Source organism: Indicator indicator, chromosome 15 (assembly GCF_027791375.1).
Source record: "Indicator indicator isolate 239-I01 chromosome 15, UM_Iind_1.1, whole genome shotgun sequence".
In the NCBI taxonomy this organism is placed as follows: Eukaryota; Metazoa; Chordata; class Aves; order Piciformes; family Indicatoridae; genus Indicator; species Indicator indicator.
Window position 1 is genome coordinate 228,251 of NC_072024.1, and position 14,797 is coordinate 243,047.

Below are 14,797 nucleotides of genomic sequence, written 5' to 3' on the forward strand. Positions count from 1 at the left end.
CACCTGTATGCATTCCTGTGCAGACTACCCTAAGTGATCCTGCTCTGGCAGGGGGGTTGGACCTGATGATCTCTTGAGGTCCCTTCCAACCTCTGGTATACTGTGAGACTGTAATACCCCAGTGGGGATATGCTCTTGCTCTGATATACCCCAGGCTGGATGAAGTGTTTCTGGCATGCTGAAACTGGATGGATTGTACCTTTTAAGGACTTCTCAAGCAATAGTAACTGTCCTTTCCTTCTTGGACATGGAGGGCAGAGCGAAGAGCCTGCTCAGCAATGAAAGGTGCATTTTTTCCTGCTCCTCAGGAGGCTCTGCTTTACTTTTTGAGCCATGACGAACAAAAGTCAAGGAGAAATGTTTTCTGCAGCTGAAGGTAGTTGCTGACTGCAAAAGCTGTGGAAGCAAGAAGCAAGCCACTTGCTGGCAGAGCTCAATGCAAGTCCGTTTGCCTACAGCACAGAAAAGGATGTCATTGCTCTGCAAGAAACGCTCCATGTTTTGCAGCACTTCTCTGCTTTCTTGCTAGAGCTGTAGCTGGGTGAATCTCACACTCATTCCCATCTCTGCTGTGCCACAGCTCCTGAGGCTGTCTCCTGTTGTAAAGCAACATGATTTCACTAGGCCTTTTTTCCACAGATGCCTTGCAGGGTTTTTTAATGACACTAACTGGGACTTTGTTTATCATGTGGGTATCACATGCTTCCTAGATGTTAGCCATTGCTAAACACGGGAGGGGAAAGGGGAGATCCCTCTGTGAAGTCTCAGAGCTCTGTATCTCCTCTCTCATCCACTCTTTTCAGGTGTGCCCAGTTAACAGGTCTCATTTTGACATCCCCTGTGTGTTTGTGAAATCCTCTTAGCAGACTCCTGACCCCTGTCCTGCTTTCTGTGCTTCCAGGCTGAGGGCCTGTTTTCAGTTGAGCCCAACAGGGTAACTCTTTCTTCCCCCTTCCTCTTTTTCCAGCAGTAAGCTTTGCAACTCAGCACATTTATTCCTGCCATGACAGCAAAGGCAGCATTGTGGCTGCTGACATCTCTGTCCAAGCATGCCAGTGAAGGTTAGAAGGTAGGCCAAAGCAGCTGCCCTGGGGTTTGCAGGCAAGGCTCGAGGCTCTGCTGTATTCTGCTGCAGACAGTTTCTTCCTGCTCTTGGGCAACTGCTGGTGTGGCTGTTCCAGAGTGCGATGGACACTGCATGCTTTAGGCAGGAAATCTGCTGGAGGGGAAAGAAAATGTGTACAGGGATACTACTTCTGTGGCATTGTCATATGATAGGCATATGAAATGAGGGTGTGCCAGACTGAAAGCTCATCTTTCAGAGCTTTGGATCTCAGCCCATAAGAATGGCACAGTGCTCATGCTCATGTTTCAAGAGAGGGTTGCAGCAAATTCTGTGATCACTCCCTTACCTTCAGCTCCCCTGGGTGTTTCATGTCTGTCTTCAGTCTCTGTCTGGTTTCTTCCCAGCAGCTCCCTATTGATAGGGCAAAAATGACACAGTGGTTCATATCTGCAAGTCTGGGGACTCCCATCTTCCTTAAGGGCCTGCCTAACAAACCCAGGGGTGGCATTCTAAAAACTGGCCAGGGCAGTGTAAATGAAGTCTTGAAGAAGGCATGGAAAAGTGAATCTCATCAGATCACAGGCTTGGTTCTCTCCACAGCAATCAAAAATAATTAGCAGAAGCACAAAAAGACCTCCCCAGCTTCAGCCCCAAGCTATTTGCTGTGGTGTTTTAGCCCAGCTTTCATCCTCCAGGATTGTGCTTCGCCCCACAGTCTGTCACAGGATTTTGCTGTCCAAATGAGCATTGAGAGCTGTGCTGAATGCCACCAGCTCAGAAAAATAACTGCTGTGCTGATTTTGCATTCACTTTTTATTGGCACAAGCCATTGTGTTGGACAGAGACCAGTGAGGCCCAAAAGGTTTCCTCCAGTGCAAGGACTGAACTGATTTTAAGCTGGCATATTGATCGTCTGAAACTCTAGAGCTCTGCTGCAGCAATAGCTCAGGTAAGTGTCCAGAACAGTGCTGGCTCCTGTCCAGAGCTGTGTGGATGGTGCAGGCACAGAAACGAGCTGCTGCCCAGCTTTCAGAGACACTGAACTCCTTTGGCTTCAGTTGTTCTGAACAGACAGAGAAGATGCTGCAAAGCTATGACATCAAAGCAATTTCCTGAATATCTATTTGTTGGTTTGTAATGTTCCCCTCTGAATTAGTGAATATAAAAAAACACAACAAAGAAAACAAAAAACCCCAATCACCCAGTCATTGATCAAATCTGTAGAAATACATCGCAGAGTCCTATTAGAAAGCATATAAAGAAGGGTCAGAAATAATAAGCCAAAACATTAATACCCAGTGCCTGCCAGGAGGGATAATTGTACTCTAATTACTTCCTTGGCTACCTGCTTCATCACTTCTGTGTGTTATCTAAACCCACAGATTTCCTGTGAACTTTTAGATCTGAGGTTCTTAATAATGTGGAAGTTATCAGACTTAGGTGTTAAAAGCCAAATCCAATGTCAACTGGAGATCTAACAGCAACAACTTGTTACTTACTTGGATATTTGTTATTAATAAAGAAGAAAAAATTGACTCAAATATTCTGAATATAAATGCCAGCATGTGTGCAGCTTCTGCCAGCATGTGTGCTGCTTGTTTGCTTTGTATATGCCCTGAAGTTAGATAGTGAAATTCAGCTGCTTAGGCTCATTCCCTGCTTTTGGCCAGTCTCACCTTCTGCTCTCACATTGTGACACAAGATCCCAGTGCTTGGGTATTCAAGCTTTGAAAAGGAGCAGAGGTCATAAATAGTTTAAAGACAAATTTTAGAAGATCTCTTACTAATTCTGCAAAATATGTTTTAGGAGATGGGGAAGGAACCGAGTTCTTGTCAGCTTTCAGTAAAGTGTCTTTGTTTCCTGTGTCCTGCAGTTGTTTAATGGAAGGGCACCAGGCTTATCTGTCTCCTGGAGAAGGCAGGCAGTGAAGAGGAAGGCTCTTGGCAGAAGGCACATCCATCACCCCCCTCCCTTTCCAGTGGTGCTCTAGCTGTGGCAGTGGTGCACACTCGTCTCAGCCGGCACAGATTCACCATCTCCTGTTTCCTGCCTTTAGGTTTTCTTGGGTCATCAGTATATGTGTCCTCTCTGCACCCCCTGTGACGGTAACTGCAAGTGGCAGTGCTTGAATGCAGCACACAGCTCTTGCCTCCCTTCTGCACCCATCCTGTGGCAGCCAGGCTCTACTCCAGCTTCAGGACACTCTGGAGTGTGACTTAGGTGAGGGACATAGGCAGAAAAGAGCTGTGGGAAATGAATTGGAATGGGAAAGATATTGGCTGGTGTTCATTAATTCCTGAGCTTAATGTGAAAAAATGTACAAAGTAATGAGTACTGGTTTGAAATAAAAGTCAAGTTGTATAAATTCCAACTTTTTTTTGCGCACAATACATTAATTGCATCAGACAAATACAGATCAAGGCAAATTATCCCTCAAATCAGCTGCCAGAAAAGGGTGCAGCAGTCTAAAAATACCCAGGCACGGTCACCCTAGATAACATTGCTGCTGAGATGAAGAGAAATGCTCTGGGCAGCTAAGCAGTGTCTTTGAGATCCTGGGCTTTGGGGTCTTCTCAGAGCACTCCATCTAACAAAGTTAGATGGCAACGATGGTGGAATAGGAAAGGCAGCTGACCGAGGAGCCCTTCTGAAAGATGTACAAGACAGCTGGACTATTCCAGAAGCCAGCACAACCCTAAGCTCTATTCTGGACGGCAAACTGTAAGCCACGACCCAGTCTGCAGCCTGCTACACGCCATGACCCCTCCAAGAGCACGGCTGTGACACAGAGAACCGCAGCCTCCGTCGGCCATCGCGGGCTGCCAGCGGGAACTGCACAGCCATGGCAGGGGCATTGAGAGCTCTGCCCTGCGAGAGCTGAGGCCGTGGGAGCTGCTGCCCAGGGCCAGCTGGAGCTCGGGCACGGCAAGGCTGCTCCGTCTGAGGCCTCTCTGGCAGCGGGGCCTGCAGGGCTCTGCTCAGTTCTGTGTGAGGAGAAAGAAAGCAGAGAAAAAAAGCACTGCAAGAAGCGCTAGGAGAGGAAGAGGGCGAAGGACCTGCGTCTACAGGCCTGGGTGCCGAGGAATCGCTCAGAGATTGGTGCATGTCAAGTATTCCCTAGCGCCACCGTGGTCCCCGGTGCAGGACCTCTCGCCCTGCTCCTTGACTACTACCTCCGGTCCGCCGGCTGCCGGGCAGGCAGCCTCCCTCAGAGACCGTGTTCAGTGGAGGAGACTCCGCAGGCCGGGGCTCCTGAATCCATCTCAGAAGAATCACCGCAGCACATGGTCCCAGCAGCACGGCTGAGCGAAAGCCCGGGGCTGGGCCCGGAGCCGGCGCAGCATGCGCGTCTCGGGCGGCGCGGGCAGGGGGCGGGGCTCGAGCAGGGGGCGGGGCTCGGCGACGCAGATACGCTGGGGGTGGGGGTAGCCTCGCGTATCGCCCCACCTCCGTATGTTGACGTGTACGCGCGCCTGGCCTCTCGAGGCTGCGCGGTGACGTCGCGCGCGGCCGGGGCGAGCCGTCTGGCGGCGCGCGAGGGGATGGAGCAGCCGCAGGCGACGAGCTCGGGGCGCCTCCGCTCGGCCGGTGAGTGACCTCCGGGGCTGGCTGTCGCAGCGCTCTGGCGGCCCAGGCCGGAGCTGGGGCTGAGCGAACCCGCGCGGGCACGGTGGCCCCGGCTGCGCCCATCGCGGGCGGCCTCACCCGCTTCCAGACCGCGCTTTGCCGCCCCGCTCCTGTTCAGTTTCTGCGGGGCCTCCCTGCCCGGTCCCCCCGATCCCGCCCTCTGGGGCTTGCGTGCTGCATTGCTAGGACCGTCGGGTGGGAGGCAGGGGTGCAAACGGCAGGGGTGTCCGCGGCGCGGGCGGAAGGCGGCCCGAGGTGGAGAGCGCCGCCTCCTCGACAGCTCCGGTGCTCCCGCTGCCGGCGGCCTGCGCGGGGACGCTGCCTGAACGGTTTAGAAGCCTGAAGCCGTCGCCGCCGCCGCGTCCGGGAGGCAGCGATGCACGGTGCAGAAGCGGCCTCTGGTGCCTAGGCTCCTCGTCGCGGAGGAGGTGGCTGCGTCCGGCCCTGTTCGTTTTTCGAGCGTTCTTCAGCTGCTCCTTGCCGTCTTAGCTCTTTGAGGTAGTTGAGCGCCGAGTGTCACTGGGCTGACAAGGAGCTTGCCTAGCGCCGCTGTCGGAAGAGCTTTCCAGGGACAAGCCTGCGGAGAGTGTCGGCTTTGCAGCCATAGCTGCCGAGCCTCACAGGCACCGGCACCCCTGGGGCTCAGCATGGAGCCTGTTTGCTAGCTCCCCTCGTGTGGGCAACTGGCACCGGGTGTGTGCTGCTGGCAAACGTGGCTAACAGAATTCTCAGGGCGAGCTGAGGCATCGCCTTTGCTGCAAAATTTGATCAGTGAGGAAAGTCCAGGAGGCTTCTTGGTGGCCAGGTGTGAGCACATGAAGGTATAAAGATATGGGTGGAAGTGTAGAGGAAGAAGAGAGTAATGTGACTCCAGTTGCATGAGAAACCACCCACTGGCTACAAGCCTTCAGAGCAGATGTTTCTGCAAGGTGAAAGCTCTTGGTAGTACACATCTGGGCTACAGGTGTGGCAGCTGCAGGAGTGATGTCCTTAGCTTTAGAGCCACTGCAGGCATCTGAGGAGCAGTGGCATTATCCTTGCTGTTCACTGTGGGACCTGTCTTAAGCAAAAATAATGTGGGTAGCTTTGTGTTTAGTCACCAGGACAGTGCTCCATTCAGGGTACAACCTTGGTCCATTTGGAAGTGTCCAGAGATGAGGAAAGTTTGGGGTCAGTGGGGCCCCCAGTCTCCAGGAGCTGCACTACTCTGTGACCTCCACAGCCTCCCAGGGTTCCCGTGCCAGATGGACAAATTAACTGGAGCTTTGTGTCCATTGTGTCCAGTTCAGCTGCCTGAAAAACCCACTCAGCTGATCTGGAAGTCATGCAAAATGTGGAAGGAAACTGAAGCTGGAAGAAGATCTACTTTGTGTAGGTAGATACTACGTTGGAACTAAACTGGCACTTCAAATATTCAGGCCATTTTAAAAAAGAGAAGGTTTTTTTGCCTATAAAGAGTTTTGAGGTTTCTCCCACTATGTACCATATAAAAGTTGCTGGGTTTTGGTTTTTAGGTAGGTCTCTGGCATGGTTTTACTCTCTCACGACTTAGTCATAGCTAAAGATCCAGTAATTACAAGCTACACCTAATTCAGATAAAAAGCAGAAGTCATCCCAAGACTTCACTCTTTTCCTGCATTTGCAGATGTGCCTTTTGCAGGAGCTGGGTTTTCTCTAGCAAGTCAGCTCCTGTTCTCTGTGGGTGAGTGGCTCGGTGCCTGCACTGAGCAGGCTGCTGCAGCTTGCTCTGGAGTCAAGCAAACTGTGTGAGGTCTCCTCTGGTCTCTCAGAGAACTGTTTTTGAACCATCCAGAAATGATTGGCATGATAATATCTTGGGCTGGGTTTCTAGGAATTTTTGCATAGAGACCTGGGGGAGGAGTCTGCTCTCTGCACTTTCTTCTCCAGGGTGTGTTCCTCATAGCTGGTTTCATAGCAGTTGGTGTCTAATGACAGCCAGGCTTTGGGAACTGGAGTTACTGTTTGAGCTGTTGCTCAGATGGGCTGGTTGAGTGACTTCCCTTCAATGGACTCCCCTTGAAGTGTTCCTGCCCCTAAAATACGGCTAATGATACTGTGAAAGCTGACTCCTGCAGTGTGCTTGGGTACTGCCTGGGGGAGTGGTGCTTACAGAGGAGGCTGTGCCTTGGGCAGGGTCAGAGTTTCTTTAGATCTGGCAGGGGACTCGTGTTAACTTCAGGGCAAGGGAGAGGCTGAGACACTGAGACTTGTTCAAGTGGTTTGTGGGCAGCCAGCTGTGGGTGGCCCTGCTTAGGCAGGGGGTTGGACCAGATGAGCTCCAGTGTCCCTTCCAACCTCAGCCAGTCTGTGATGCTGTGAGCTGGCACAATGTTTAGTGGTGAATTAAGTGGCACTTTGGAAAAAGTGAAGAAACATAAGTGAAATGCAGTGTGGAGGTGGCAGGCTAGACTGTCAGCACTACTAGAAACTGAGTAATTGCTGTGATTTAAATACTTGTATTAAAATTCTGAAGCCCCCTCAGCAGCCAAGACACTGTAGACTGTCACAGCACAGTGAGCTGGTTCTCTAAGCTGGGATGTGAGCTCCAAATTCTTAAAATTGTTCCTTTGGCCAAGCATGCTCAGCTGCTTGCAGAAAGAAACAAGTTGTTGTATGGAGTTGGATGCCTTTTCAAGAAGGGGTTTTCTTCATGCTTTCAGAAGCACTTCTGGTGATGCAAGGTCAGCTGCCCTTCCTCACCTGCAGAGGAGAACCATGCTGCTGCACCCAGAGTACAGAGCTTGTGTCGCAGGAACATGGAGCAACTTCCTTTGGAGCCTTGGTCTGCCATGCTCTTGAGATGCAAACACAGAACAGAACATGTCTGTCCCAAAGAGTTTACATTTCATTAATTGAAATCCACATTAGTTGAGTTCAGAAGCATGCCAGTGTCAGCTCCTAATGTTCATGCTCTGCAGGCCCTCTCCCAGGATGTGCCTGGTGTCCATGCTGGACCTCATTGCCCTCAGTGATGGTTCTGGTTCTGGACAGTACCTTTGCTGGTCACACCAGCACTCCTGTGTGCATCAAGGCATCTAGTGAGCTGCTGCAGGGCACTCTGGGGTGTGCCATTGTGTTGTGTGCTCTTTTTAGGATCAGTGAGGCTCTGAATGCTTAGAAAATTCTCCTACTTGAGAGAATGTATTGGGTTAAAGCACTGGAAATACAAAATCCTTCAGAGACAGCTTCTGATTCTGAATGTGCCAAAGCCAGCAGAAACCCAGCACTGTACCTGGGAGTTGGATCTTTTCTCTGAAGGAGACTCTGGCTCTGTGGTGCTGTTTTGTTGCTTTTCAGATGTTGATGGTGTTCCTCACTCTGTTCTTTCATTTTGGCAGGTCACTCTCCTCTACAAAGAAGCTTTGTTGCCAAGATTTACTCTGAAAATGGCATATGCTACTGACTGCAGATGCCTGCAAATGTAGAAGCTGATAAACCCTATCTCCTTCCTCCCTGCCTCTCCTGTTCCCTGCAGAAGTATTTTTAAAGGGAGACTTCCCTTGAAGACGTTTGGATTACAACTGTGAGCACATCTATGCAACGTACTGAGCTGGCCTGAGTGGCTTTGAGGTAGGTGTGCCTGCTGTGACCTACAGCAGAGGGGGGAAAGGGCATCTGGTTGCAGGGTAGGGGGAACTCCAGATACACATCCTCAGCTCAACCTGCTTCATTACTCCTGGTTTTAGCAATGGGATCTCCACCTGCACAGTGAGGCTGCACGAGCCAGAACAGCCAACTGCTGTGCTGAGGAGGGTGACGTTGGCTGAACCTGCTGTAGGAATACCCAAAAGATTGGTTTCAGAAGAGCTTCTGTTGTATGACCTGAGCCCTCACTATCTCCCCACTCAGTTTTTTAATGCCACCTGGGCTTTTATAGAGGTTCTTTTTCCAGGCATTTGACAGACATTAAGAAATGCACCTGGGAGGCAATGGTGGTTTCTATTTGGTTAGATAAAGTTTTAGAAGTTGGAAGATCCCTGTCTTGATGTGGCAGTTCAGGCTGGGTGCCTCCTGTTACTGCCACATAAGTTACACCTCTGGCGCCCTGAGTGTCCGACCCAATAAGGTGGACACAAGAATTGGTGTATTTCTACCCAGAAATCCTGTGCCCTATCAATCCATATGCAAAGTCCTTCTCTTCCTCTTGCTTCCCTCTCTGCTCCCGTGGGAGATGCTCTCTATCGGGTAACAGTGGGGGAGTATCTCAAGGCCTCTTAGGCCTGTCTAGGCCTAATGCCAGGACGAGAAAGCCAGGGGCAGGCAGTCTCAGACCTGGCCAGCCTGAGACTAGCCTAGCAGTGGGAGGGGAAGAATGAGCCCTGGGAGTTTTGGATATACCCTCAGGTGGGGAGAAGGGAAGAGTTGGGAGGTCTTTGGGTGTCGTGTAAGGGACTCTGTACGCTTTGGGATGTCTTTGCCACTATGCTTGTAGTTTTTTGTAGTTTCACCAATTGCTTTTCCATTTAAACCTTCCATCATTCTTCAATCTGTTTGTGTGAGTGTCATTCTTTTGTCCCTCTCAGAGCAAGAGAGGATCTGTCTGGCCTCAAACCAGCACACTTTAGTTGGAAAGCATCTTCAAGGAAGCCTGCAAAAGATGTGTGTCCTGCCTATGCACAATGGTCTTTGCTCAGGGGGAACAGCAGTCTGCCTGTTGTGTGCAAGACTAGCAGAGCTGTGTGGGCTTTGCTTTGGCTGTGCAGCTTTGTTCCCACCCAGGGAGCAGAAGGCCCTTAGCTGTTGAGAAAGCACAGAAATGCACCAGTTGCACAGCTGCATTTTACCTGAAAGCCTTTAGCTCTGCTTTTAATTCTAAACCTGGAATGAGGAAATGGTGGAGACCTCCATGCAGGCTCAGGAGAGGCCGGCACAGGCTGATACCATCTCTTGACTTTCATAAGCTGCTGGCCCAGGTTTTCTTTGTTGTGCTGTGGGTGTTCCTGCTGCTCCTCCAGGGCGGTGGTAGCCTTGCCGCTTAGCTGTGGGTTACAGTGAGAGCAGCCAAACACATCTTTGCCTTCCAGAAGAGACTCAGCATTCATCAACCTTTTGGTGATGTGCTGCAAGAAGAGGCCTGGCAGGGTCGTTGTGCATCCATGGCTGTACTGTGCTCAGCATCTCCTTCAGAGCTTCTGCTCCTTGAGCTCTAGTGGCTGAGACCATGCTGGAGGGACACAACTCTAACCTGCCTGTCTGCTTAACAGCCTGGTGATGTGCCTGGTGGCAAGGGTTGGTAGCTCCCCACGCTCTGCTCTGAGTGGGCGCAGAGCTCAGTGCAGATGGTGGATGAGGGGAGAGCAGTGAATGTTGTCTGCTTTGGCTTGAGTAAGGCTTTCACACACACCCCGCCCCACCCCCCGGCGGCTTCATGGCATCCTGAGGCAATATGGGCTGGATATATGGACACTGAGATGGACCAGAAATAGTGCAGCCTGTTTCCCATCCACCTGCCCACATATTTAGCCCTCACTTTCTCAGTTTGTCTGTGAGGTTTGTGGTCAGTGTGGCATGAAGTCCTGGTGGGGAACCCCAGGGGTAGATACTGGGTCTAGTACTGGTTCAACCTCTTCATTAATGGCCTAGATGGTGGAGCCAGGTGCAGTGTGAGCAGTCTTACAGGTGATACCAAGATGAGAAGTTGGTGTGCCAGGTGATTGTGCTGCCATTCAGAGGTACCTGGATGGGCTTGAGAAATCTGCAGGCAGGAGCCTGGCAAAGTTCAGCCATGGGAAACGCCAAGTCCTGTGCCTGGGGCAGAACTGCTCCTATATGGGCCACCTACAGAGCCTTGTGGGCCCAGCCAGCTGGAAAGCTGGGCTTCAGAAGGTGATGTGGGAGTTCTGGTGGACACCTAAGTTGAACAAGAGCTCTGTAGGGTGCCATTAACATGGGTACTGGCTTTGGCTCTGGCTGTAAGCCTGCACCTCTTCTGTGGCGGGTAAGCTCCAGCCTAGTTTGAGACAAATCTGCTCCTTCTTTGTGGTGCTTTGGGTAAAAATTTTGTGGATTTTTTTTTTTTTTAATTTTTTTTCTCATGTAGACTCTGCCATGAATGTGGGAGGAAACATTCTGCGTTTGGCTGGGGCTTGGAATGCATGACTGCTTAATTCCCATTGGCAAGCAAATTGTCAAGCCCATTTCCTTGTGCCCTGGTCACTGAAATAACTCTTTGTGCAGCTGGATGTGGAGGTGGATGTTGAAGAGCTGGCATTATGTGTGTGTGGATGCTTAGCTGTGCTGTGTCCTTTCTGAAGAGGCACAGTTAGGCCTATTGGAAGACAAGGACCACATACAGGCATCAGTATTTTTGTTGCTCCAGTGCAGGAGGTGTGGTCCTTCCCTCCTTGAAAGCCTTCTCAAGATGAGTCAATTGAAGTTGAATGAAGCTCACTTTGCAGTGAGAGGTTTGTTATGTCTGTGCCAAGAAAGGCGCTTAAAGGTAAATGCGCAGAAGTGGTGCCAGGTCCCTGTTAGTGCAGAGGCAGCACTGCTTGCTGGTGCCCAGGGAGCTGTGTCTGTACCCAGCGTGGCCTCCCTTCCAGTGTCTGCTGCTGTGTGGCACTGAGGAGTTGTGGCTGCCCCAGGTTGCTTCCTCAGCACCAGGGAAGAAGCCTGGCACCATAGCCACATGCTGCAGGACTTGTGACTCTGCTTAGCCTTGTTCTGAGGCACAAGGGCTGGCTTCTGTGATGTCTCCACAGCAGGACACATAGGGACCCTGCGTTCCTGCTCCTTGTCTCAAGCTGTGCTGGAGCTACCTGAGCCTTGGAGGAGTGGCTGTACTGAGTCCAATTAAGGGCATTCTGCCTGTGTCCCATTTCAGGGCAGCTGGCAGCACATTCTCCAGGAACAGGTGTCAGTGAGGAGCTGTGGGTAAGGTGGTCTTCTCCTGGGGGTAGGTCCTCCCAGCCTCTGCCACATGTTATCTGAAGGAGTCAAGCCATGTTTAATGGGCAAACTGAGCATCTTATTTGTACCACTGCAGGGAGAGATTTGCTATGCTTAATTAGCAAAAAATAAAGAGCCATTTAAACAAACCAGCCCCAAATTATGGCCATTACTGTTACTCTAATATGATTTTCTAAGAGTTGCACTTAATTAAAAGCTCCCTGGAGTATCGCACCTCAAGAAAGGTCAGGAAAGACAAATTCTGAAGAGCAAGAGTGAAACTGTCTTATCAGGAATGTGAAAGACGGTTGGGAACTGGCAGGGCAGTGCTAGCAGTCCTTTAGTAAGTCCCATTAGCTTTTGATCAGGATTTGTCTGTCCTGCCTGCTTTGTGTCACATTTTAAGCAGGTGCTGCAGCCTGCAAGCAGTGCTTACCCAGTGGCAATGGGCTTCAGGCATTGGAGCTTTTCAGGTATCCTCACCAGCATGAAGGGAGCTGTCAGAGGTGAGTCCAAGCTTTCTGCAAGGAGGGGTTAAGGTACAGTGCTTAGAGCAGGTGTGTTTAAAGGTCTGCGTTCAGTATGGGGATAGCAGTGTTTTGGGTTAGACTTTGCCCCATTTTGGGGTTTGTCTTTGTGAACTGTTTTAATTCAAGCTTCTATTTTGTAGCTCATTTGATGGTAACTGTCAGTAGAAGGCTTTGATATATCTCGTAGCTGGAGGCCTGACACAGTGTCATTTTACTGAGCCAAAGGAACACTTCTTTTGATATGTCTTTTAGACTCAGTAAGTTGAGTCAACACTTCTGAAAGATCACAGAATTAATGCTGGTTTTGAGTCATCAGGGGGAGTATTTCACCACTCTGTGCCAGGTTAGCTCTACTTTCTTCTTTGACGAGTCATTGTAAATATAATGCTTTCCCAGCTGGGGGCTAGGAGCATGTGTTAAAATCGCACAGAGCGTGGGCTGCTGGGAGCTGATAGCTTTTTTTTCCACAAGCCTGCTAATTTAACTTGCTTTATCTTACAACTCCAAGCCTGGAAGAAACCTTTCTTTTACAACTAGAGGTGCTAAATCTTGCCACCTTCTGTGCTGGCGTTGTTGCAGATGAATCTACTCAGAGCTAAAATGAGAGGCCATCTCTTCTCTTTTTTTATGGCTAGCATGCTTAGGAGTCTCTGCCAGTGCCTGAAATAGCTGCAGTGTAACCTTTTGTCTTCCCCTGGAAATGGAATGAAGATCCCTGTGTTGGTGCTTCCCGGGTCACTGGCTGCTGACGTTTGAGTCAGCTCTGACACACTGAAAGTGACAGCATCTCCTGGCAGCGAGGCTAAGAGCAGCTTTGATCTCTTCCGCTCCTGAAAAGGTTCCGACAGAGTGTTTGGCATGGCCTGGTAATGTTGCACTTTTGTAAATGCTGGAGAATGTGATGCAGATAATGCAAATGTTTAGGAGTGCAGCTGACCACAGAAACATTTGGAATTAAATCTGTGCCAGTGAATTATTTCTTTAAAGAGGGGGAAGCTAAAAGAAATGGAGTGACTCATTCAGCTCTGCGGGTGTCGAGTTCATGTGGTGTCCGAAGGGAGGCTTTTGCTGTTGGGGTGCTCTGAACAGGCTCAGGAGCAGGTCCTGCTGCTGACAGAAGGGCCTTCATAGCTGCTCTAAAGCAGCTTAATCAATCAGCTGTACCTGCTGGGCTGAAATCGGGACATGTTTCTCCTGCTTTGCATCCCTGCAACGGGAAAAATCCATGAAGCAGCTTCCGGCAGTTTCTTAATGACTCTGGCTAGTTTTGGCAAACAGGACTCAGCATTTGGAGCTGCATTTGATACAAGGCAGACCCCCATGACCACCTCTTCTCTGTTCCTTATGCTTTTTCCTCAGACACTGCCTACTTCAACTCATCTTCACCCTCCTGCCATCCTCTGGGCTGTGGGACTTTTAACTCCCATGTGAGTTTGCTCTGACCTCAGTGAGAGTTGCATTCAGGATGGAGCTTTGTTCCTTGTAGCACAAAGCAGAGATGCTCCTGAGGAAATGCTGCAGGTTGGTTTGTTGATGGAGCCGAGTAGGTGAGGACATGGCTTTTCTGAAGCAGATCACTGGATCTAGGGAAAGTGTGGGCTGTTGGTCACCTCTTGGCAAACTGCACAGCTGTAAATTGCAGCCTTGTGTCACTTACCCCCAACCTACACACTTGTGGACACAGTGTGAAACTTCTCATTTTTAATCCATCTCTTTTAAAAAAAGACTTGCTAATAACCAAGGTTCCCCTTCTGTCTAGGAAAACCTTGATCTTCATAAGAATTCTTTGTATATACCCAGATCCATCAAACTTAGTTTACTTCTGAAACACCTGCAGCTCCATTTGTGGTGTTGTCTCTGAACTTTTTAAGTACTTCACAAAATCATTTTGAGCAAGTGTGTGTGCTGGATATAGTTGCTAATGTTGCCAAACCAGAAGGTTAAATCTTTCTTTGAGCTTGTTTTAGCTTGCTTGGAGCAGTGGTTTTGTTAACTGGCTGGAAAGCAGCCTGCATGCAGCCCTTCCCAGGAAAGGAGCTTTCCAAGTGGCTTTGGGAGGTGGCAGTCATGACCCTGGACACTGAGCAGATCAGAAGGTGATGGCAGTGGGGAGTCCCCTAGCTATGGTGACTTTAAAACTTACTCTTGTAAGACCACATTTAATCCTCTGCTCCAAAGGTCTTACATAACTTTAAGGCAGCTTCTTGACCCTTGGTTGTTTCATTTTGTCGTCGTAAAACTAAGGAAGTAATTCAATAAAGTGTAGGAGCACTCCAAGGGGAACACCATGGATGTTCAGCTGTCAGGGTAATGTAAGTTCGTAGAACATTCCAGGTGGCTAAGAAACTCCTCAGGGTGAGAGAAGGGCTTTGAAGATAACCAGTGAGTGATTTCTTGAAGGAAGACTCAGAAGCTCTGCTAAACTGTGGAAATAGTAAGGTTGCCCCCCACAGTCAGACTGTTATGGAACGCCAGCTCTAGAAGCAGCAGAGCAGTTTTGAAAGTAGTCTAATAAATTGACAGGTTGCAAGCTACTGTTTTCAGGGAGCACTAGACAGCAATGAGGTCTCCCCTCAGCCTCTTCTTCAGACTGAGCACCCCCAGGTCCCTTAGCTGCTCCCCACCAGCCCTGTTCTCCAGACCCTTCACCAGCTTTGGTGCCAT

General features: G+C 50.1%; 1 long non-coding RNA gene across 1 annotated transcript; it reads right to left on the bottom strand.

The window, feature by feature from the left end:
- Positions 1–971: 971 nt before the first annotated feature.
- LOC128971848 (uncharacterized) lies at positions 972–4,368 on the bottom strand. The gene is made up of 3 exons (XR_008489245.1): positions 4,241–4,368; positions 1,413–1,477; positions 972–1,216 (listed from the first exon to the last, which is right to left on the bottom strand). It is a non-coding gene; the product is annotated as an uncharacterized LOC128971848 (long non-coding RNA).
- Positions 4,369–14,797: the final 10,429 nt, after the last annotated feature.